General features: G+C 40.3%; 1 protein-coding gene across 8 annotated transcripts in view; it reads right to left on the bottom strand.

Moving 5' to 3' along the window:
• The window catches only part of MBNL2 (muscleblind like splicing regulator 2), a 152,488-nt gene that overhangs the window by 3,085 nt on the left and 126,983 nt on the right, over nt 1-22,420 (bottom strand). The window lies entirely within an intron of this gene.

Genomic DNA, 22,420 nt, shown 5'->3' with positions numbered 1-22,420 from the left:
TTGGCTTCATATCTCTTTATTATACGTTCAATTCTCATTCAATTAATATTTGCTAATGTGATCAGGAAGTCTAATCAAAGAATTAGTTTGTACGTGAAAGGTTCTTTGTAAAGATTAAATACAAATATTTAAAAATGTGTAACAAATTAAGTAATACTTATCTATTAACTTGCATTTATAATTCAAAGATATGTTCCCATCAAAAGTAATTTTGTTCCCAAGATACAATAACAATTAATTTCAAATTCAGGAACCGTTTAAATGTCCCATATTAAAGAAAAAAGAAATAACATTCTAATAAAGCTGTTAAAAACAGTCTTGATAATTCAAAAAGCCCAGATAAAACTAAACTATCAAATGCAAGTTTGATATAAGTTCATTTCCAACTCCATAACTTTGCAAAGGACAGGGAGTTTGCCCTGTGTGACCCAGTCAACTAAATGTCAAGCTTAAAAGCCAAGCTTTTGACACATTCTAACAAAAATATTTATTCTTTGTGCAATGCTTTGACAAAACTTTGTGCAATTAATAAACAAAATGTTTATTTATTAAATAGCCAAGAGTCTTTGTTTTCGAAATAACCGGTAAATATTCTTTATGGTCAAGGTCAGCCAATATTCCTACACACTGGGATCCAGTTCCCAATAAAAGCCTCATTTCTCCAAGTATGATTTCTCATCCCATTATGTCAGAATTTATATATGTGGATATTTTTTACATTAAGTGGGTATATCTGCAGTTAATATAAAACAGTTTTAGTACATACACTTAATTTCTCCTCTGAAATAAATATGAGTATCCTTTATTTTATTGGAATATACAGATATGTATGGAATTGATAAAAATAGAGGAAGAATTCATGTGTGTTAAATATTTATACTAAATGGAAACTCAAAACTTTGGATAAGATCAGATCATTTTTTTGTTTTTCAAAAAGTTCTAGGAATTTAAAATTAATTGGGAAAAAATATCTCATGTACTGATATACAAATAAAAATAATGGGATATAATGGTTTATATGTAAATATTATCATACTGTCTTTGAACAGTCATTGCAAATAGCTAACATTCAAATTCTTCAGATGGCTATATTATAGCTTCATTTTTAGATTTAGATATTTGATTATTAAATAGGAATTATTCTGTTTCATCCCTTAGCTTCAATCTTGTCTGTAAGTTTTCCAAATAAGAATGTGCCCTAGGACATCAGATCATGTTTTTCTTTTGTCTTTCTTTTCACTTTAGCAGAAGCCTCTCTAAAATATTTATGGAAAACAAACTTGCAGTTTCTTAAATTGATATATATAATAATATATGCTTTAGAACATATTCACATTCTTGCTTATTAACTGAAATGAAAATGCCATATAGGATGAAAATTCCCAACCACCTGGAAAGAAAAAGTATCCTACAGAGAGCCCAGCAACGGGCAAATCTGTATTATAGAAATTAGTTAACAATGCTTTGGACTTGAATTTGACAAACAGACGTGTCCGACCACCCAGATGTAATTGAACTGTAAATCAGCCCTGAAGTTAACTAAAAGCATTAACTGGGCTCACCCAGACTGCTTTGCCCCTCTGCCTCAGCCTACACACCATCCGTTGTATGGATAAAGACGTAAATAAAAATGACCTCTGGTACTACTGAACTCTCAGCCGCACTGCTTCCTGGCATCTAGGCCAGAAAACTCTGGCCATACCCTGGTCTATGTGTTGGGCTGTCTTGAGGACTGTATGTGTGATGTTAAAAAATGAATTACACCCCCGCCAGCTGTGAGCTTCAAGAGGTTTAAGAGATTTGATCTTAGATGGTAGGAAAGCTATGGGTGTTTTTTGGTGGTAACATTTTTCTCAAAAATACCATTTGATTATTAAATTTTTTCCTGAGAAATACAGCTTTGTTGGTACAGCCTGAATTAGGTGTACTCTGGGGTGAAATACATTTTGGAAATATAGACAGATGAGGAATGCAGATGAGGACCGGTTCCCCACTGAGAGCCTCTTGTTGCACTCCTGCCCCTTTGATCACTGCTTCTGATGTTAGAAGGCACATGACATTACAGGTCGTAGGGCCCACGGGGAGGGGAGGACAGTTTCCAGCAGGAAGGAACCTCTGGAGGGAAGAGGAGGGCCAAGTGGGCGTGTGTCAAGCGGGAAGGGTGTGGAGAAGCTGTTTTGAGGGAAGGAGGGCTCTTCTGTCTAGTTTTTGCTATGGCTTTTCTTTAGTCAGATTATATTTTTAATTCACATCAAAACACCATAATTTAAAACAAGATGAATAGGTAATCTTGTGTTTCCCTATTGCCTCTCTTTGGAGATTCTCTTCCACACCAATTCAATATGAACATATAAAATAGGTTCTATATATGAAAACTTCTTCAGCCTCCATTGTAATTTCAATGGCCAGGAGGATCAAAAGCTTCAGAAGGGGGCTTCCCTGGTGGCGCAGTGGTTGAGAGTCTGCCTGCCGATGCAGGGGACGCGGGTTCGTGCCCCGGTCCGGGAGGATCCCATATGCCGCGGAGCGGCTGGGCCCGTGAGCCATGGCCACTGAGCCTGCACGTCCGGAGCCTGTGCTCCGCAACGGAAGAGGCCACAACAGTGAGAGGCCCGCATACCACAAAAAAAAAAAAAAAAAAGCTTCAGGAGGTACCTGAATATTTCAATATAGATACAAAATTCCTAAAAGAACAGGCTTATATGTGGTCCCAGAACATGGGCTCCAAGTCTGATATTGACAAGTCCTAATCCTGAGCTGGTCTATTTTAAAACAATGGTTAATTAAACCACAGTTCACCAAAGTGACCTCTATAGACTAGCTGTCAGTGGCATCCTTCCTGCCCTGAACTCATCAAAACTGAGGCTGATATCCAAAATTCCTTCCTCAGCCTCCAGGCACTGCAGCCCATGCTTTTTTGGAAAGGTCAGTCGAAAACTCCCCTGGGGACTGCCAGCATATGTAGAGGTCAGAGAAATAGCTACTACACTAGGTCCCCTAAAAGTCCCCTCCCTGAAGCATCGTTATTGTCTCTGTTTTAATTTTAATAGATACTCCCCTGATTTTCCAGGAGGTACTAAGAAATTTTTATCAAAGCCTTAAGAGCTATGTCAGTATTGCCGGTCATATTTCACAGACATGGAGAAGGCAGCATGAACAGTGTCAGCTGGCTTGCACAATATACCAAGTACTTGTGCAAACCAGCATGAGCTTAGAGGTGTTAGCTCACTCTGCTCCCTGGCATGGGAATCCCCTCCAGGGTGTAGTGACAGTCTGCGATGGGACCAGGAGACAGTAATTCCAAAGAGCAGGTCTGTGCCTCTCAGGGTGCCAGTGGAAGTCAGTGCTCAGAACCCCTCTGGGAGCTTGGGAATCAGGGAAAGGTGAGGCCATGGGGTAGGGCCTAAAGCAAACAGAGCCTGGAGCACTGGATGAGAGGCAGCAATGACTGTGTGCAAGAACCAGGTGCATAGCAACTGCTGATGGACCTGTGGGCTGCTAGGCTCCCTGCTAGGTCATCCCTGCCTGGGTGGTCAACCACATCCTAGCCTAGGCCTCCTCCAGACGGATGCTGCAAATGTCTGCTTATGACAGCAGAAGCCCCTACCCAATCAGAGTTCCACCGCTTCAGCTTCTAAGGAGCCCTGGCAAGCTGTATCATAGGAAAGAAATCGAATAGATTGAACAAGTTGTATTTCTGTTTATCTCTCTGATAGACTAGTCCCTCAAATAAGTATTATTTTCTATAACAGAATCATGATGAAGATGGGGATTAAATTATTAAAATAAGATTCTAGCTAACCTTTTATGGTAAATCAAAATCTTGAACTGAAAGCATTATTTTCAATTTCTTTTTCCACTAAAAGGAGAACACACAAAAATGAGAATAGCTGATGCCCACCAAATCAGTGATTCTGTTTTTAAGACAAAGACACACTTGATCTCAAAAAATGACTGCGTTCATAAATCTTCAGTGGACCCTCTGGTTTTTTTTTTTTTTGCGGTACAGAGGCCTCTCACTGTTGTGGCCTCTCCCGTTGCGGAGCACAGGCTCCGGACACGCAGGCTCAGCGGCCATGGCTCACGGGCCCAGCTGCTCCGTGGCATGTGGGATCCTCCCAGACCGGGGCGCGAACCCGTGTCCCCTGCATCGGCAGGTGGACTCTCAACCACTGCGCCACCAGGGAAGCCCGGACCCTCTAGTTTTAACAAGAGTGTCTGCAGGCAAAAATATCAGTTGGCTGCAACAGAGTCTACCAAGCAATGAACATCTCCTTCAGGTGGTTGGATTTAAGAATGTAAAGATTCTGCTTAATCCACATCCGTGAATTATTCCCATATGAGCCCAGGACACAATGAGTCTCATTTTTATTTACTGAAGACAAAATATGAATGGCCTCAAAGAACATCAAATGGGTTGTTTCCCCACCAAATGTGTTATGAGCAACCATTTACTAACCCCTGCATCCCCAGTGAAATGCCTACCGTTGACTCACAGTGCAATGGCAGTCAAGCTCATCGCAGAGAGGACCGGGTTAGGCACTGCCTGAATACTAAGCCTACTGGGGCCAGGCAGGAAGTGTGCATAAGTAGGTGGATCAGCCCGGAAGTGTGGCAGATGGAAGGGCCCGTGCCTAGAAGGAATGGAGCAGCAGGTACTCACCTCCAGCCACCTGTCACCTGCAGAAGCCTGGGCTCTATAGTGCCTGACCTTTCCATCTGCCAAAAGAAGCTGGAAATTCAGCTGCTGATTCACATTATGGAAAACAACTCTGTATGGGTCAGATATCTTTGGGCTGAATTCAGCTATGAGTTGCTAGTTTGTGTTCTCCGTGAGCCTTACTTTCTTGAAGGAGATATCTACTAAGCCTGGATTGCTAGCTTCCTGAGCCGGGCAGTAGCCAAGGCTGAAGGCATCATCCAGGGAGGCAGCGCTGGTAATGGTGGGCGGGATCAAGAGAGCACGGCTAATGGGGAGTTCATCCTGCAACTTTCAGACATTTGGCTTTCACCCAAAGGAACAGGGTACTTGACCCACCGGTACCTTCTACCTAAGAAGAAATTACTGACCTCCCTTGACTGAGTCACCAGATATGAAATACACATGTTGCCTTGTCTTTTCCAAGCTGATGATGGATTCAGAATGAGCCATCATGTGCCCTTACCTTTGGTGTGCACTTGAAAAAGAGCTGACCAGAGTGAGAAATGCACTCGGTTGAAAGCAAAATAGTCTGTGCAGAGGCTGAAACACTGAACTGGAAAGCATGAATACCACGAACTCAACAGCAGAACTAACTAGCACTCATGCAAGAGGGTTCAAAGAAGACAAATCAACATACAATTTCCTCAGTGCTTCACGGTATCAAGTATTAATACTTTCTGAGTTTTCTACCTTGTGGCTGATCTCCAGGAAATGTACATGTAAATAATTTTGGAAATTGTGAGCTTCTAGATGACTTCTAGACATGTTCGCACTTCTTATGTAAATGTGTTCATTGCAGACATTCAGAGATGTCAGATGAGTTATCCTTTAAGATGTTAGTTCAGTAGTAAATTCAGTAAGAACTCTTACTGCTTGGCTTAAATGATAGAAAAAAACATTTCAGTGAAAAGACCAACTGTTTCTAGGGATCCAAACCACGAGAAACAGTTAGAAAAGAGGGCTAATGAATGTTTTAGTTAAACATTCAATACTAACTCTCTTTGTAACGTTGAGTTTGGAGAGGTAGATATAATATACCTTATCAAATATCTGTGTGGCCTTGCTGAAATCTGAAGGAATCTCAGTGGCTCCGCATACCACTAGCATAAGAGCTCAAGCAGACATTTCCAAGCAGGGCTGTTGCATTAACTGGGTCCACAGCACAACCGAATTTCGTAAGGACAGGGGCACTGTCTCATTCCTCTTTAGATCCCTAGTAAAAAGGATGGGACTGGCTATATAGGAGACACTTCTTAATTACTGGTTGCATGGATGGCTGAATAAGTAAGAACTTACCGAGGCATAATGCCACAATGTTGGCATCTACAGAAGACCAACAGGCCTCTCACAAGCAAGAGGTTGCAGTGGAGGCAGGAAAAGAACCCCTTGGAGAGTTTACATCTCTTACGCTTTCAGAGCAGCTAAGGCTTCAGGAATATCCAAGAAAAAGAAACATTCATCCCCATCCCCCCACCCCATGTTCTATACAGATAAAAGGAAAAATATTCCAGGCTGGGGGCAGAATCACTCAGAGGATGGAAACATGGCAGATAAACAAAAATGGCACCTGAAGAAAACTTCTAGACTTAGAATATTTCTTAGAAATCTCTTCTCATGGTTACAGGGCCCTGTTTCCTCAGAAGGTAATTAAAGAAAGGGATGTTTCACTGTCTCCTTAAACAAAACTTATTATTAATCTAAAAATAGACAACTGGATGGAATTTCCTAAAAATATGGCCAAGCTAAGGAGGCCAGCCTGTTGCTCGCCATCCCAGTATCTTTGTCTTTATTCACGGTATTCTTCTTGTTCTCTCACTCATGTCGCTCTTCGCTACTTTCCACCGGCGTTCCTCCGTCCTCCAGGCCCTGCGTTATTTAATATTCTCTGCATCTTCTCCCTAGCACTCCACACGTCTTCTCCATGGAAGCCTCTACTGTCTGAAATTCCCTGGTTTTGTCTGAGAGGTGAAACTTGTATTTTGGTTGAAGCAAACTATACAAAAGCAGAAAGACATTTGTATATCTTTGGCTGCCAGAGAATTCTGTACTTAATTCTAGGGTAGATTACTATAGATTAGCATACTATGAATTATTAACATCAAAAGCAAATGCCTTTGGTTTCTTGGTGGACATATGTTATCAGAGTAATTCTCGTGATATGTGTTGATCAATGAACACTTTCAAGAACTTTGACTTATTTCATGACTATTTGTAAATTTTGTTTTTGAAGATTTTTTTTGATGTGGACCTTTTTTAAAGTCTTTATTGAATTTGTTACAGTATTGCTTCTGTTTTCTGTTTTTGTTTTTTTGGCCATGAGGCCTGTGGGATCTTAGCTCCCCGACCAGGGATTGAACCCGCACCCCCTGCATTGCAAGGCGAAGTCTTAGCTGGGGGACCACCAAGGAAGTCCCAGTATTTGTAAATTTTAATTGTATAAAAAGTTCAAAGATAATTAGAGGTGCATGAAAAGACACTTTGAAAACCAGTCACATTCATTATTTGAGCGGTACGTTTTTCCAGGGCAGGGCAGGGTCTTCTGCTGTATTTGATTTGTTTTCCAAGTGGAGTTTTATTTATACAGAAAAGGCATATACTGGGTTGTGGGAGAAAATTCTCAAGTGTGACAACCAGTTTCACTCTTGGGAAGAGCAACCTGAGGTTGGTGGGAAGGCCCACAATATTTAGCAGAACTTAAAGAGTACTTCAGTGCAGATTATTGTTTTGCCTTCTGTCATTAATATAAAGTTTACACTTAAAACTCTAATTCTTCTGTTTCCAATGACATATCACTTTGCTGATGACTCACGACTGTCTATTATTTTCCACTCTACGATATTTGAACAAAAAGACTTTTCAGATCTACTTTCTAAGAATTATCATTTAAAATACTACTAACTGAGTATTTGTATGAAAGGCAGTAACACTGGCCTCACTGAAAATTACTGACGAGGGTCCACACTGGCGATTTATATCATCTGGATAAAATACATACATGGAGCTTCTTGATTTGAGCAAGATTCCACTCCTTGCATGAGTCCAAGTCACCTGGAAAAATCCAGCCTCTTGTGAGGATTGCAGCGATGCTCTGGTCATGATTCCCAGCTCCACCCCTGAGGGAATGCTGAGGTTTACTTCTGTTGCTTTCATGGTGAGATGGGAGTCTACACCTCAGATCATCTAAAAATCCATACATCATTCATGGGTGACTTTTTCTCCAAAATGATATTTATGAGGAAGAAAGGAAAGGCATTTGAGAGGAGATTTTGTATTCCTCATGCCTCCCCCTGTTGCTATAGCAGTGTTGAAAAGAAAATTGCATTTGGGAGTGTTATGTGCTCATTTAGGAAGAGAGGGGCTATGAGACCATGTTTGCTCTGCAGGTGCCAGAGCAGGTCGAAGTAAAACAAAATGCTAGATTGGAAGGGCCACTCGACAGCCAGGAAAAAAGAAATTGGCAAATCAATTATAGCATCCAAGGCAAATGAGAAAGAGGGTGGTGTGAATGCATCTGGTGGCCACCCAGGACCAGGTTCCAGCTTTTACCTTCCTATCCATCTTCTGGCATTCTTGGTTCCACGCCGTACATCCCATTCCTACTCCACACACCTTCCCCAACAAACATTCCAATCACGCAATGAACCATAGCCTGTGGTTCCTCTACCCTCAGCTGGTGGAGAAGGTGAAGGACTTTCCTATCACACGCTGTCTGGGGCTTTGGGTTAAGCATATGCTTTTGGCATCTTTCTTGAATCCTAAAGATGTAGAAACATCCATGCACATGGTATTTAGCCTCTTTCATGCTGTGAGCCCAATATTATCCTTGAGCAATGTCACCAGTTAAGTAAACTATTATAGGCCAGCCTGGAGACCTAACCATCAAATCCACCACTGTCTCCATAGGAAAATTACTTGAGTTCCAAACCAAGTAGCAAAGGGAATTTTGAACAAACATTTTTAAAATTAGGAACTGTATGTATATTAAGGAAGGCTAAATTCCTCTACTACATCAAGAAATAATATATAATAATTGGGCCACACTATTTAAAAATACTGTAAAATATTATAGAAAAGGTAATAAGATATTTTTCTAAAAATATTAAGTTTAGAATATGTGCAGTGAGATACGGAGCAAGCAAGGCTGTCTGGGATTAGACAGGCTGCCCACATCTGAGGCTACTTCAGGGAAGGTGACCTCTGGACATGAAGGAAGAATCTAAGAAAACATTTTTTCTACCTTTAAAAACCAGTTTATGCAGCGACTGAAAAGAAATTCCAAAAGCATTCCTTTAAACCTGTTTTTTTCAATATGGGGTTTTGCTCCCAGTAATAAATTGAAGAATCAGGCCAAGAAAAATCACAGAAGCAGGATCCTGCTGGATTCAACATTAAGTCCCCAATCGTGCTCAGCGCCCTGCTTTTGTATCCTCTACCATTATGTTAGACTTAGGATCCTGGGCACATCTTGGCCGTAGTAAAACAGTGGAGCAGAATGTATAATTCAGTCTGCTAAGAACTGGTTTTTAAGACACCAAAGGCAGAAAATTAACCAAATGCTGGGATTCAGTGAAAAGAAGGGTAAGTTAATGTCATGCGCAGGATGTGAAGTGTGCCTTTGTGTATTGTAGTCATCGTCCACATTTCTCAAATTGATAGGATGACACTGCCATTTAAAAATTTCCAGCAAAAGTAGTTTTGTTTTGTTTTCTTCCTTTTTCGTTCTTTGCCTGGGTGTTTGTGTATGTGTGTCAGAGAGCGAGAGAAAGATGAACAAAACCACTCAATGTGTGTAAAATAATGGTGCAAAGGAAAAATCAAAGAGAGTCCTGGAGTGGCATTTCGGGAGGCTTGTTTGTGCCACCAACGAGCTTTGTGTCCCTTCTGGGCCTCAGTGTCTCACTCTGCTTGTACCACATTGGCACCTCTGCAGTGTGGTGGGTAGTTAACCAGGTTGCCATCTGTCCTCCCTAATAACTCCTCAGAAAGTGCCCTAAATATCCTGGTATAATAGATGGCAAAATAGAAACCAAAGGAAGAAAGCAAGCTCCTACGTTCTCTCTTATTTCTCTGTTACTAACTGTCCTCCCTCACAGCTCAGTGCTTAGGCCCATTCTTTCAGCTTCTCTACTTTTTGAGATGATCCTTATTATATAATAATTACTTTGACTGTAATTACTTACATGTTGGTTTATTGCCTGTCCCCTTGACAGTGTAAGAGCCACAAGAACAGGAACTGTTTTGTTCATTGCTGTATTCCCAGAATTTTGAATTTCACATGACACATAGTGGGCTCTTTATAAACATTTGTTGAGAAAAAGTATGAAGATGCATTGCACTGGGTTAACAGTGGACTTTTGTTACGGCCTCAGAATAGACTCAGCTTCTGGCCTGCATGGTTCACTGAGGAAGAATTTGCATTTGCACTCAGTTACCTGTTTCATGAAAAGAGAACTCTTAAAGGAAAACACAGTAACAATAAATAATTTTTAATGTGAAAAGAATAATTTTATACTATGGATTAAAAAAAACAAAAACCTACGTATAATTAGGCATCTTTCTTTCCAATCCTAATTCTTTCTTCTTTGGAGAAATGTCTATTCAGATCCTTCACCCAATTAAAATATTGTGGTAAAGTAAGCAGAGCATAAAACTGACCATTTTAACCATTTTTAAGTGTATGGTTCAGTGGCATTAAGTACACTCACACTATTGTGCAATTGTCGCCACCATCCATCTCCAGAACTTTTCATCATTCCAAACTGAAACTCTGTGCCCATTAAACAATAACTCCCTCTTCTCCTTTCTTGCCAATACTTAACGCCTCCTTCCTTCTTTCCCTCCCGTCCTTCTTTTTATCCTCCCCATTTTGGGCTTCAAAATGGAATTTTTCTGTTTGCGTACCTGAATCGTCATCGATTCCTTGGGATACTATGGAATTGAGCTCTATGGTTTTACCTACAACTGAATTAACCTCTAGTCACTCCTTTCACAGTTGCCTCCTCCAGGCTGCCCAAAACATTCCTTCTCAAGTAGAACGAATCAAGTAGTGATGTTCGTTTAACCTGAGATTTATATGAAGGTAAGGTTCTGTGAAAACAGTGGAGAAAAACAGTATCTCTCTTTTAAAATTATTGTTTAGAAAAAAAAATAAGAGTCCTGGATGAAAGGACTCCTCCTGGTAGACTCTTTTTTTACAGAAGTTTCCTGCCAGTTTGCCACCCTTGGAAGGGTGAAATGGTGCCCTCATTCATCCACTTTCTAGCTCTTGTTTACTGGACTGAAATTTGAATTTCCTTGTTGGTCTCATCAACTAACCATATTTTCAGACATTTCTGATATCGAACTTGGATTTTAAAAAGGTTTGCTTCTACTGGAACTTTCTTCTTAAATGGTTAAAACTTTGTAAACCAATAGGTAAATTCAGTAGTTAGCAGTTTTTAAGGGAACCATATAAAGAACTTCACCCCAGTCCTACATTGACCATAAGCTCCAATCTAATTCAAATATGGTGGAGACACAAGAGAACAGGATTTGGAGATCAGTGAACCTGAGTTCTAAAACTGTCCAGCCACTTCCAACCTGCTTGAATCTTAAGCACATTATTCTTTAAAATTTGCTCTCCTCTGGAAAATAGATGAGACACTTCACAGAGTTCTACTGAATATTAAATTAAATAATGTATATAAAGTGTCTGATATGTAGTAGTGTTTTTTGATAAATGTTGCTTCCCTTCCCTTGGTCTATTTATTTGAAAATTCATAATCCTAAATAAAATTTGGTTTCAGCTTCTACTTAAATAGGCATTCAAATAATAATTTTGTGCATTTAAATATTATATGATCTGTATGACACTCCATATGTGTTGATAATAAATTTGATTTTGATGAGATTAGGATTTTCTAAGATGTCAAATGCACTTCCCTTTCTGTGTATGTATATCTTGACCTGTCACTGACAACTAAATAAATATAGGCTGAACTTCTTTATTGTTTGTGAAAGTCTTGACTGTCATTCATATTAATCATTTTCCAAACTAAAATCTTTTATTATAAAAGCATCAACATCCAGTACCATACAGTGATCAAAGTCTACTGCAATAAAAAATTACATCCCTGGTGGTCCAGTGGTTAAGACTCCATGCTTCCACTGCAGGGGGCACGAGTTCAATCCCTGGTCCGGGAAATTCCGCATGCCACAGGGTGTGGCCAAATAGATAAATTAATTAATTAAATTAAATAATAAATAAAAAATCAAGTTAAAAAAAAAGTTACATCCCATGGGAGGCAGCATCTCCTACTCTTTAAATTTAGATCCAGTTCAAACCCAGCTTCTAGACCTAATAACTGTGTTACCATGGGTAAGTGATTCAACATCTTTTATTCTTAGTATTTCTCTTCTCTGTAATGGGAATCAAACGTTGTCCCTAATGCATAAGTAGTTGTGAGCCTTAGATAATGTAATTAACAAGTGCTTGGTGGTAGTAAGCAGATGCTACTGTTATCCTGCAGTAATAGTTCACCTATTTTAATTTCTTAGGCTATGCCACAAAACATGAATATGAATAGTTTGACAAGGTATAGCATTTACTAATAATTCTTAGATCACTGGGCTTAGAGCAAACCACTATTTATGGACGCTTCTGCACACCCAGTCTTGTCTAATAAACACCCATACTTCAATTTTCAAACCTTCACCTCTTCTCAGATAGGTTCACATAACCAGCAGGAAAAATGAGGGGACTTAGGTTATGAGCTTATGTTAAAAAAAAAAAAAAAAGAAAGCAATTCTTAAACACAGTTTTCCAAGGCAAAGGAATATGGTAGGGTTTTCTTCTCATTCTTCACACACACCTTAGATCTCCCTATTTTAACTTCTTTCCTTGTTCAAGGCCATCCTTAGTGTTACAGGGGTCAGAGAAGACCAAAGAAAAGAAGATGAACAATAGGAATTGATTCAAGCAATTCCTTTTCTCCTGGATCTTCATAACTAAAGTGGTTCTCTGGCCCTTTCAAATATCTCGGGATAACAATGACAAGAATTGAAAGAATGACTAATGGAAGAGTTATGAGCAATATTTTGAGAAAAAGAAGGAATTGAGTTTAACATCCTTGGGTATCTTTTTGATTCCTCCAAAACCTTTCTAAATTTTAAGGAGGAAGAAAATCTATTGACTCTTCAAAAAAATGTATAGCTAGCATATTCATGCTGGATTGTGGTTTGAGGGAGGGAAAGAGGACTAAGCATGGTGTTAGGAGATTAGTTTCTAATCCCTTACGTAACCTTGACTGAGTCACTTAACCATTGTAGGTCCTTTTCCTCATTATAAAATGGAAGGTTAGGAGCTTGGGGGAGGTTGTATATCTGGTTTTGCCACTTAATAGATGACCTTGCACAAGTTTTTCAGCTTCTCAAAGCTGCAGTCTCCGTATCTGTATATTAGGGAGAAGAATATTTCCTTACTGGGCCATTTTGGGTTTTAATGAGATAGTTTGTATAAAAGCTTAGCATGATGTCTGGCAGTTGGTAAGAGCTTACTCATGGAGAGACGCTTGTGTTATCTTTGTGCTGTCTGTATGCTCTGTAGTACTTTGGGGTCCCTTTAATGATCATTTAAAGCACTTTCTCAGGAAGGCAGTGTGGTGAAAGGGAAAAAACACTACCCTAGGCAGGACACAGACAATTGGGTTCTAGTCCTGGCTCTCTTATTATTTATGTGACTTGGGTAAGCCACCTTACTGATCTGGGGTCTTGTTCCAATTTATAATGTAACTTGCATCATCATTTCCCTTTTCTGTTACTATAGAAGTATGGCATGGTTGTAGTCAGTTTGCTCTTTTGACTTATCGCCTTTCATAACTTTGATGTAGTTAATGCAGGTCTTGGGTCAGACCTGCAGTGCCTGAGGCAACAGTGACTATGGGAAAATGGGTGACGTTTTACAGCATTCAGCTCAATGATGCTGCTTCCAGAAATGCATTGTGGTAAATACCGAAAAGTGTCTGTATTTGATTAGAGGAAGCTCATCGACATAAACTTTGAGATCTTTGGAAACTCCAGAGCAAGGAGAGTGACGATAATACTATAATTTGATCACTGAGAGTTAAAACAGACAGACCAAAAGTTTCAGCATATTATATGTGATGCCGAGGCATGATGGAGTCTAAGTGCTAGACTAGCTGTAGTTTTTCATAAACCAGTGTCAGAAAATCCCAGGCAACAAATTTCTCCTTTATAGTACAAATAAAGTGAAGAAGTGTCAACAGGAGCCATTGTATCTATGTAAGTCGTCGGGAGAAATGTCTTGTAGAAGGTTGATGTGGCGGGGAGCTGAGAGCTGGTGAATCCAGAGATGCTATAGAAACTGGCAAGGGCCGCTGGGAGACTAAAGGATCAAAATGCCTCCCTGAATTTTCTTGATTTTCTTAGTTACAGTCTGTCCTCCTTCATAGCTTCAGGTTCTGAATTCATGGATTCAACCAACCATGGATAGAAAATATTTGAAAAAATAAAATTCCAGAAAGTTCCAAAAAAAAACCACTTGAATCTGTCATGCGCTGGCAACTATTCACCATAGCATTTACATTGTCTTAGGTAACATAGAGATGATTTAAGGTAGAAGAGAGGATGTGCATAGGTTATATGCAAATGTGCCATTTTATATAAGGGACTTGGGCATCCATGGATTTTGGTATTACTCGGGGTCCTGGAACCAATGCCCCACAGATACTGAGGGACGAGTGTATTCATCCTCCCCTCCCCACATTTTCCCTTTTCTCTCTATCCCAATTTTATCACTTCATCAACAAAGTAGCTTCCTTACCAGTTAACCTGCGCTCAGCCCATCCCGGCTCACACCTACCCACTCACTTCCTGTAGATGAGTGTTGCAAGTCTCTCGTTTCGCATTTTGCTGCCCTGCCCTCAGCCTGCCTTTTGACCTCCTCAGTAACCTAACCTCTCCTCACCTGCTCAAGGAGATTTGCTAGTCCTGCCCACGTGTGTCTTCCCTTCACTCCCTCACTCACCGCGGTGTGGCCTTTAGTGCGTGTGAGCTACACTGTCCCCCCCTTTAGATCTGATGTAGTAATAGCTGCTCTGTCTGCATCTTTTGTGGGATAAAGTCCAAAACTGATTCTGAAACTCCTATCTGAGCCGCGAAGGCTACTGGGGAAGAAGGTGGGATAAGGGGGAAGCATTGACCTCAGGGTCAGAGTTTTGAGGTCAAATGCAGGCCCTTCTACTGATTAGAGCCACGGCCACATCTGAGCCTTGATGTCTTCACATGTTAAAGAGCGAGAATAGGGCCCATCTGATAGGGTTAAATGTGAGAACACATGTAAAGCATGATGCTGGTACATTTATAATGCCAGTCTCCTTGCCCCTTACCCCACCCCCAGCTCTACCCCTTACATTTCACTCTGGTCAGGAACAACCTCACCAGTTCCTTATCTAATTCCTACACATCCTTCAAGGCCTGCCTCTGCACTTCTATACACAGTAGTGTGTATATGTTAGTCCCAAACTCCTAATTTACTCCCCCTCCCACTTAGGGCCAAGGCTCTGCCGTGGAGCTTACTTCCCATGCACTAATGTTTGAATCCTTGACTGTTTCACTTTGTGACCTTGTCTGATTGCGTCACATCTCTTTGACTAGGCAGTAAACTCCTGGGTACCCTTAGCACCTCCCCACACTGGTGACCTCTAGAATGTTCAGCAGACTCAGCCAGGTCTGACCTTGGAAGCCATTGACTCCTGAGATGTGGCCCAGAGAGAATGCTGGAAGAGGCTGAGAGGCCGGACCTCATGCCAGTTTGTCTTTGACTCATCATGGCGTCATATCCAGTAAGTGAAGTGACAGGCCAGCTTTGTGTCAGGAGACGGCAAGGATCTCTCCTCTCCATCCACCCACACAGCAAGGCTGGCAACTTCCCCAAACATGCAGGTAGAAGTGTGGGAAGGCAGGCAGCAGTGGCAAAACTTGGGGAGATAGATGCCTATAAGTCAAAGATTTTCTCCGTTCATAGCAATTTTTATTAAAAACAAGACCCCATTCATCTTTCAACCCTTGACAATGGATCCAAATTCCTGCACTGTGCCTAGTCTCTCCTTCCTTACAAATGTAGAGCTGGAAATAAACACACATATAGGATGAGCTCTATGTTTATTCCTCTCAAAGAGGAAACCTACGATTAGAAAAATTAGCATGATTTTATTATGGTCAACAAAAGCCAAAGTACTGCTGGGAATATAACTTGTCAATCTAAAAAGATTCCCCCAAATTCCATCAAAATGCAAAAGAGGATGGGATTTGAAGTAAAGTAAGTAGGACGATCCACCAGGCAGTCCATTTCCACGTAAGGACCCTTGACATTTTCTCTTCAACTGCACAAAATTGGAGCTGATATTATGTCTTTAGGAGCTGTATACAAAAGAATTCTACTCAAGTTTCTCACCATGAGGTGTAAATTATTCATGAAAGATGAAAATGTACTAGATTACAACACTTAATATAACTTAGCCTTTCCTTGGAGAATCTGCAAATACATATATTAATTAAACCTCATGGTAGCTCTGCAAAGCAGCTGCTCCTGAGGCAGGAAAATAAGAGGCCTTTTTTCTTCTTATTTTCTGCTTTCTTGAAGAGAAAAAATAATCTGCCTCTCTATGGTTCTCACAGATCCAGCTCCACCTAAGACATACGGAGCGGCCCTCCCACCTCTCCTCTCCACCTTAAACATCTTTTTTTTTTTTCACCAGACTAGCAAGACTGGATTCCAGTGCCCCAGCCACGTTGCACCATGGAATTGAGACTCAAATTGCCAAGCAGCTTTAACCAATGGTGTTAACTGAACGCAAACGCCGCCATTTTTATTGTTTTGATTTTTTTATTTGAAGAGATATACAGCAGGCTCCAGTTAATCTCCCTCTCTCTCCTCCTCTGTCCCTCCACCCCTCTTTCTCTCCACACACACACACACACACACACACACACACACACACACACAGTCCCTCTCTCCACAAAATATTTGATATGGCGATTCTACCTCATTTGAGGCAACCAGATCCATTACTGAAATGGAACCTTCCTCTATAGTTAGAAGATCAGCACAGAGTTAGAGAAGGCCGAACAACGTTAGCAGTATGATGATGCTGAGATGGGTGTCTCAGCCCGAGCACTATTAACAGGCCCTGGATTTGGACAGTTGCTGTCCAGGCCCTTTCAGAGCACAACATACTTGGGGCCCAGCTGCTTTCTGTTGACTGTTCTCAGGACCCAGCAAACTGCGGGAAAGGAGTGGTTCACAGTTCGATCATCCATGCAGGGAGGCCAGTCGCTCTCCTGTATATTTCAGGGGAGGGAACTAACAGGGGTCTCCTCCTCCCACGCTGGGGCTTTGCAGAACCCAGATTTTTCTTGTGAAAAAACACAGGCTCCAAATGGGTCAAGTGGTGAATAGTGGGGAACATTTAATGCCTCCTACATTTGTCTGAATATAGTCCTAACAGATGACTTTGAATAATAGATGTTTTAGAAAACTCTTTGAGATGAGAGATTAAGTAAAACATGACCTTACCTTTCTAGACTTCTTGGTTAGGATGGGGTGATTTACTGTAACTTTGTATATAGAAGTCCAAGAATCTACATACAAATAGCTTTGAAGTTGTGTTCATGTTTATGTGTGAGAAATGAGTAAAATCTGATGCTCTAAACTTTTCTCATCTCCCTTTAGTAATTTGTAGCAGGCCTGATGAAGCATAATATAGGTATCTGGTTGCATGTAATTATTTTGTCTGGTAAGATACCGTTGAAATTGTTATTATATATATACTAATCAGGCATGTCTGGAAAATGGGGATTTTCTGACTTACCAAATATCCCAATAAATGGAGGGCTAGGAATGTATAATATGTTATTAACTAATTTTCAATAAACTCTTCCTAAGGCCAGCTTTCTGTTGAATGGATTTAATCTTTGGAAGAGGATTCAGAAGATGTGATAAAACCTTGAGGTCATAATTAAACACCAATCAGCACTTTTTGGAGATGTAATTAGTGTTGTTAACATATTGCCAGAAATATAATTGATTTCACCAGCTTTAAAGGCACTGCGTGGGATACTCCATTAAAATATTCCTAATATCCAGTATGTAAGAATTTGCCTTCCTAGCATGGACTCATGACCCAGAATGAATTAGATGAATAACTGCCCTCCGCGTCCACATAGCTCTAGCTGTGGACACGTGGACAACACGTATTCACTCCAAACCTGAAGGGACCCTTTCTTCCAGGCAAAGGCCTGGGAGGTGTCTGAACTTTTGTGGCTCTGATGTCTCATTCGGGTAGAGAGTGGGGAGCCGCATATTCGGCGCAAGTACCCTGGAGGCATTTGCCCAGGGAGTCCACCCAAAGGCTCTCCTTAAATTCAGGTCCTACAGAGGCAACTTCCTGTGGTTAACCTTTCATGTCAGCCCACATCTCTTCTTCTGCTACATGACATTTATTTGGACAGGTTTTGCCATAGTATGAAACCATTTTTATGTTTCTCTTTGGCTAAACGCGCCTCTCCCTATGTAACAGGCAAAGGCAAGGCAAAGTCGGCCACTCGCCGGCTGCCACTGTCCCACTTCCGGCTCTTGTGGAAGCCTCTCCACGGTCTCCGCAGACTCTCCTGCCTTGTCTCCATCTGCCTGCTCTTCTCAGAGTTGTGTTCCGTCACTTTCCTGCTTGAAAACCTTCAGTGGCCAAATAAAGGCCAGCGAACCCTTTACCCTGTCATTTAAGGTCCTACACACTCGGAATCAAACCTGTGTTGTAGCCGCTCACGAAAACTGGTGCTCTGGCCAACGGGATTGTTAGTTTTTCTCTGCTAAGCTTTACACTTCCCCACCTTTGTTGTATATCAGCACTGTCATTCCATCCATCTAATGACGATGCTTTAAGGAACACGCAGATAGAGTCCTTGTGGAATTCAGAGGATAGAAAAAAGAAATTCTAGCTGCAGGGGTTCAGGGAAAGACTCAGAATACAAATTGTATTTCAATTGGGCCTTCAAGGATGTTATCAGATAAGGTGAATAATCTCTGTATATAAATGAAGAAACTAAGATTTAAAATATATTTACTAGGAAATTATTTTCTCCCCTTTTGAAATAGAATGTATTTTTGAAGTAAAAAAATAATAAAGCAATAACAGGATAGAGTACCATAATAATTTAAGTTAGAGGGATTTCAATCTGCACTCTCATTTTATTAAATAAAATTTCTTATAATGTGAAAAAAACTAGATCCATATACTAAGCTGCTGACCTCTCCTCTTTCACTGTATACTCTAAGATTAAATTGGCTTCAATATAGGCATCTATAGATGTATATATACATCCTGACCTTCTATTAGCGGACTGAAATTGACTGACTTATATAGTACCTGGGTTTTCATTTCTGATTTCCCTTGTCACGATGCTACTTGTGAGATGAGTGGCAGAGGCTGGGAGTAAAGTCCAGGGCCATGATTCACACAAAAGAAGCCCATAAATCTGCTTCACCAGGACTAATGACTAATTCCTTTTCACTTCTCGTCTTAGTTCTCATCTTACTTGTACAGAAATTATTCATACTTTTCGGTCTACTCACTGGGTATAATATAACATAGACTATTAATAAATAGTTCTGTATCATAATTAATATATATCAACTATGTATATGGTTTCCAAATGTGACCTGGGTATTACATAACTAGCCTGAAGCTCTGCTCAGATGCAGTTCATCTCCCCACCTTAGAACTCACCTCAGTCTGAGCTGCATCAGCAGAACGCCTTCATTTTCCCTAGAGCAACAGAGCTTGCTGCTATTGAATTGCACTTTAAAGACAGTTTTACCTGTGGAAGAAGTGACTTCCATTCATTTATAATTATAGAGAGAGGCAGTGTAGCATGGTGGTTAAGAGCAAGGCCTCTGGGATCAAACTGCCTGGGTTTAAATTCCAGCAAGACCATTTATTAGATGTCTAACTTTGGCTAAGTTGGTTAACCTTGGTTTCAGTTTTACTGTCTATAAAGTGGGGGTGACAGTAATATTTATAACACTGTAGTAAGGATTGAGTATATCCTATACATATGTATTCTTTCTCATATGATATATATAATATGATATATTAAAATATGTAATGTATTGTATAAGAGAGAAACCATTTAAAATAGTATCTTATATCTATAAGTAATTTGTTAATAATATTATTATTAGGTGTAACTTGTATATTAAGGCCCAAAGACCTTAATTGAAACAGGAGATAGCTGTTGGTAAATTTGTTTATTGTATTTTGGTTTATATATCTACTCCCAGAGCTAAATAACCAAAAAATAATTTTCTATTTCCCAGAAGTATTTGGATCTTGTCGTCATTTAATTTCAAACTGCAAGTCTAAGTTCAGTTAAAACTTTCATTGCTGTCACCTTGATTAAGCCCTGAGGGTAGAATTTATAGATTTATTGCCAGTTCAACTTGACTCATCATGGGGTAACATGTGAAGGAAACCTGGGCCGGAGGAGCTGTCATGGGATGTTTTGGTGTATGTTCTTTCTTCTCTGAATGACTTGTATCTTATTACAAATCTTATGAGATTTGAACTATTTGAACTGACAGTCTAAATTAATCAAATGAACTAAAAAGCTGTCAAAACCCTACCACATTTTGTGTTAAAGACAGATGGCTCAATGAAGGGAAAGAAGGGAGGATGCGTATCATGCACTGAACTCTGAAATCATTAGCACCACTTTCTACTCTGTGTTTACCTTTATAATCTCATGCGTTGGGCTTAGCACAGCAGCTAAGGAACCATAGGTTTGTTGAATCTTAGAGCTGAAAGGGACCTCGGAGGCCATCTAGTTCTAATCTTCCTTTTACAAGTGAGGAAACAGATTCATTTTGTTTAAATGACATGTAATTCACATGGACATGATTCAGTGTGAGTTTAAAGGGCGAAATCTTAATAAGATGAAAACTTGTCATTTCACAGCCATCAGAAATCTCTCTGAATTCTGAACTCTTGGGCACTAAAAGAATTTCCAAGTTCTTTTGTAGCTGCTTTGCTCTTTGAAACTTGTTGAAAATACATTAAGAATATCATATCTGAAAATTTATGTTTACTACTATTTCTTTTTCTGTTGTCTTCATGTGCAAGCAGACTTTCATTAAGAGTCATCACTGAAGTGCAGTCCAGCAACAATTACATCTGATAAACTGCAAAATGGAGAATCTAGGATTCTTGAAGCTACTGTCAGGTACTTCTATAATTATACTTCTTTGGATTTAATTGACGTTAACTTGTTAGTTCCTTTACCAATCACACTCTGCTGAAAAGTGATATATTTTAGCTTCTGAATAGTTATGCTTCCCCTACACACATACATAAACCTACGCATACGTATGCAATCTCAATTTTTTCTACCAAATTGAGCCAAAGAATCATTAGGCTGGAAAAATATTTATGATACATGATCAAGAATTTATCATAATAAAGGGACTTATCCTAAAACTCCAAGATAGTTCTTTATCTTGACTTCCTTTCCATTCCCAGGAAAGAGCTCTCTGTATTAGAAGTGCTTAACTTGCCGTAAAGTATAACGTTACATTCCATTGTAACGAACACTCTATTATGCTTGAAACTTGCTTTCTGATGAAGGGACTTTATATAAAACTTCTGCTCCAGATCGCAAAAACATGGTTCAGGAAGACAGGACTTAGACATAAAAGAAACCTTTCCAGTTTCCCTACTAAGAATGACCATGTGAAAAGAGGTGCTTTGAACCTAATGATGGAAGGACGTACACTGTCTCTCCCTTCTGCCATCCCATCATTTAAAAAAATCTTCGCAGCTAAGAAAGTGATTTGCTGTTCTTTGTTCTATCTGTTTGGAAGCTGAGCTAGCTTTCCTTAGAGGGAAGCTGGCATGTTGAGGTGGCGAGTGAAGAGCCAAAGCGTTGTCAGCAGTTGGTATTGCCTCTGAGGGCCTGCTTGGCCTCTCCTCCCTCCCTCCTCGATCTTTTCTGCTTTATCAAAACTCAGAGGGCACAGGAGGAGCTCACAGGATTTTACTTTTATTCCTTCATATAAGTGCACTCACGCCTATCTATTCAGCAATGAAACCTATAGCTCTGGAATCACTCATTCACTAGAACTGGGAAAGAAGCGTGACTCAGCCCTTCCCGCCTGCAGAATGTAGTTTGGAATCTGCTATTTATGCCCAGACATGATTTTTTCCAGTTTATCCCGTTAGCTGGGACCTTCCCTCCACCTCCTCCTATATGTCTTGTCATCTTTTATCAGTACAGTTGATTTTATTAAAACAAAAATCAAAACAAAACAAAACGAGAAAAAACCCACTACACTCACAGCAAAACCAGAATGGCTCTTCTGTGAAGGGAGAGCATGCGCAGTCAAGTGTTTTTCCGGGCATGTGAGAGTTTATGCTTTTACGCCTCTCCTGGGACCAGAAGCACATGTTTGCAAGTTGGTTGGCTGGGGTTAGGGTTACAGTCAGCCTGTGACGACAGGAAACAGCCAGCTGGCCCTCCCTGAGAAAGAGTCCATCCGAGGTCTCACTGGCACATGCGTTAAACCAAAAGAATTACACGCCCCTAATCAGATATATCCAGCCTTGGTGAACTCGGTGGCCCCGTACTCTTCTTCCAGGACCGTTTGTCTCTCACTTGGGAACCAAGCGA

This window comes from Globicephala melas, chromosome 18 (assembly GCF_963455315.2).
Source record: "Globicephala melas chromosome 18, mGloMel1.2, whole genome shotgun sequence".
Taxonomy (NCBI): domain Eukaryota; kingdom Metazoa; phylum Chordata; class Mammalia; order Artiodactyla; family Delphinidae; genus Globicephala; species Globicephala melas.
Note: the sequence above shows the minus strand (reverse complement) of the source record. Positions and strands in the feature narration are given on the sequence as shown.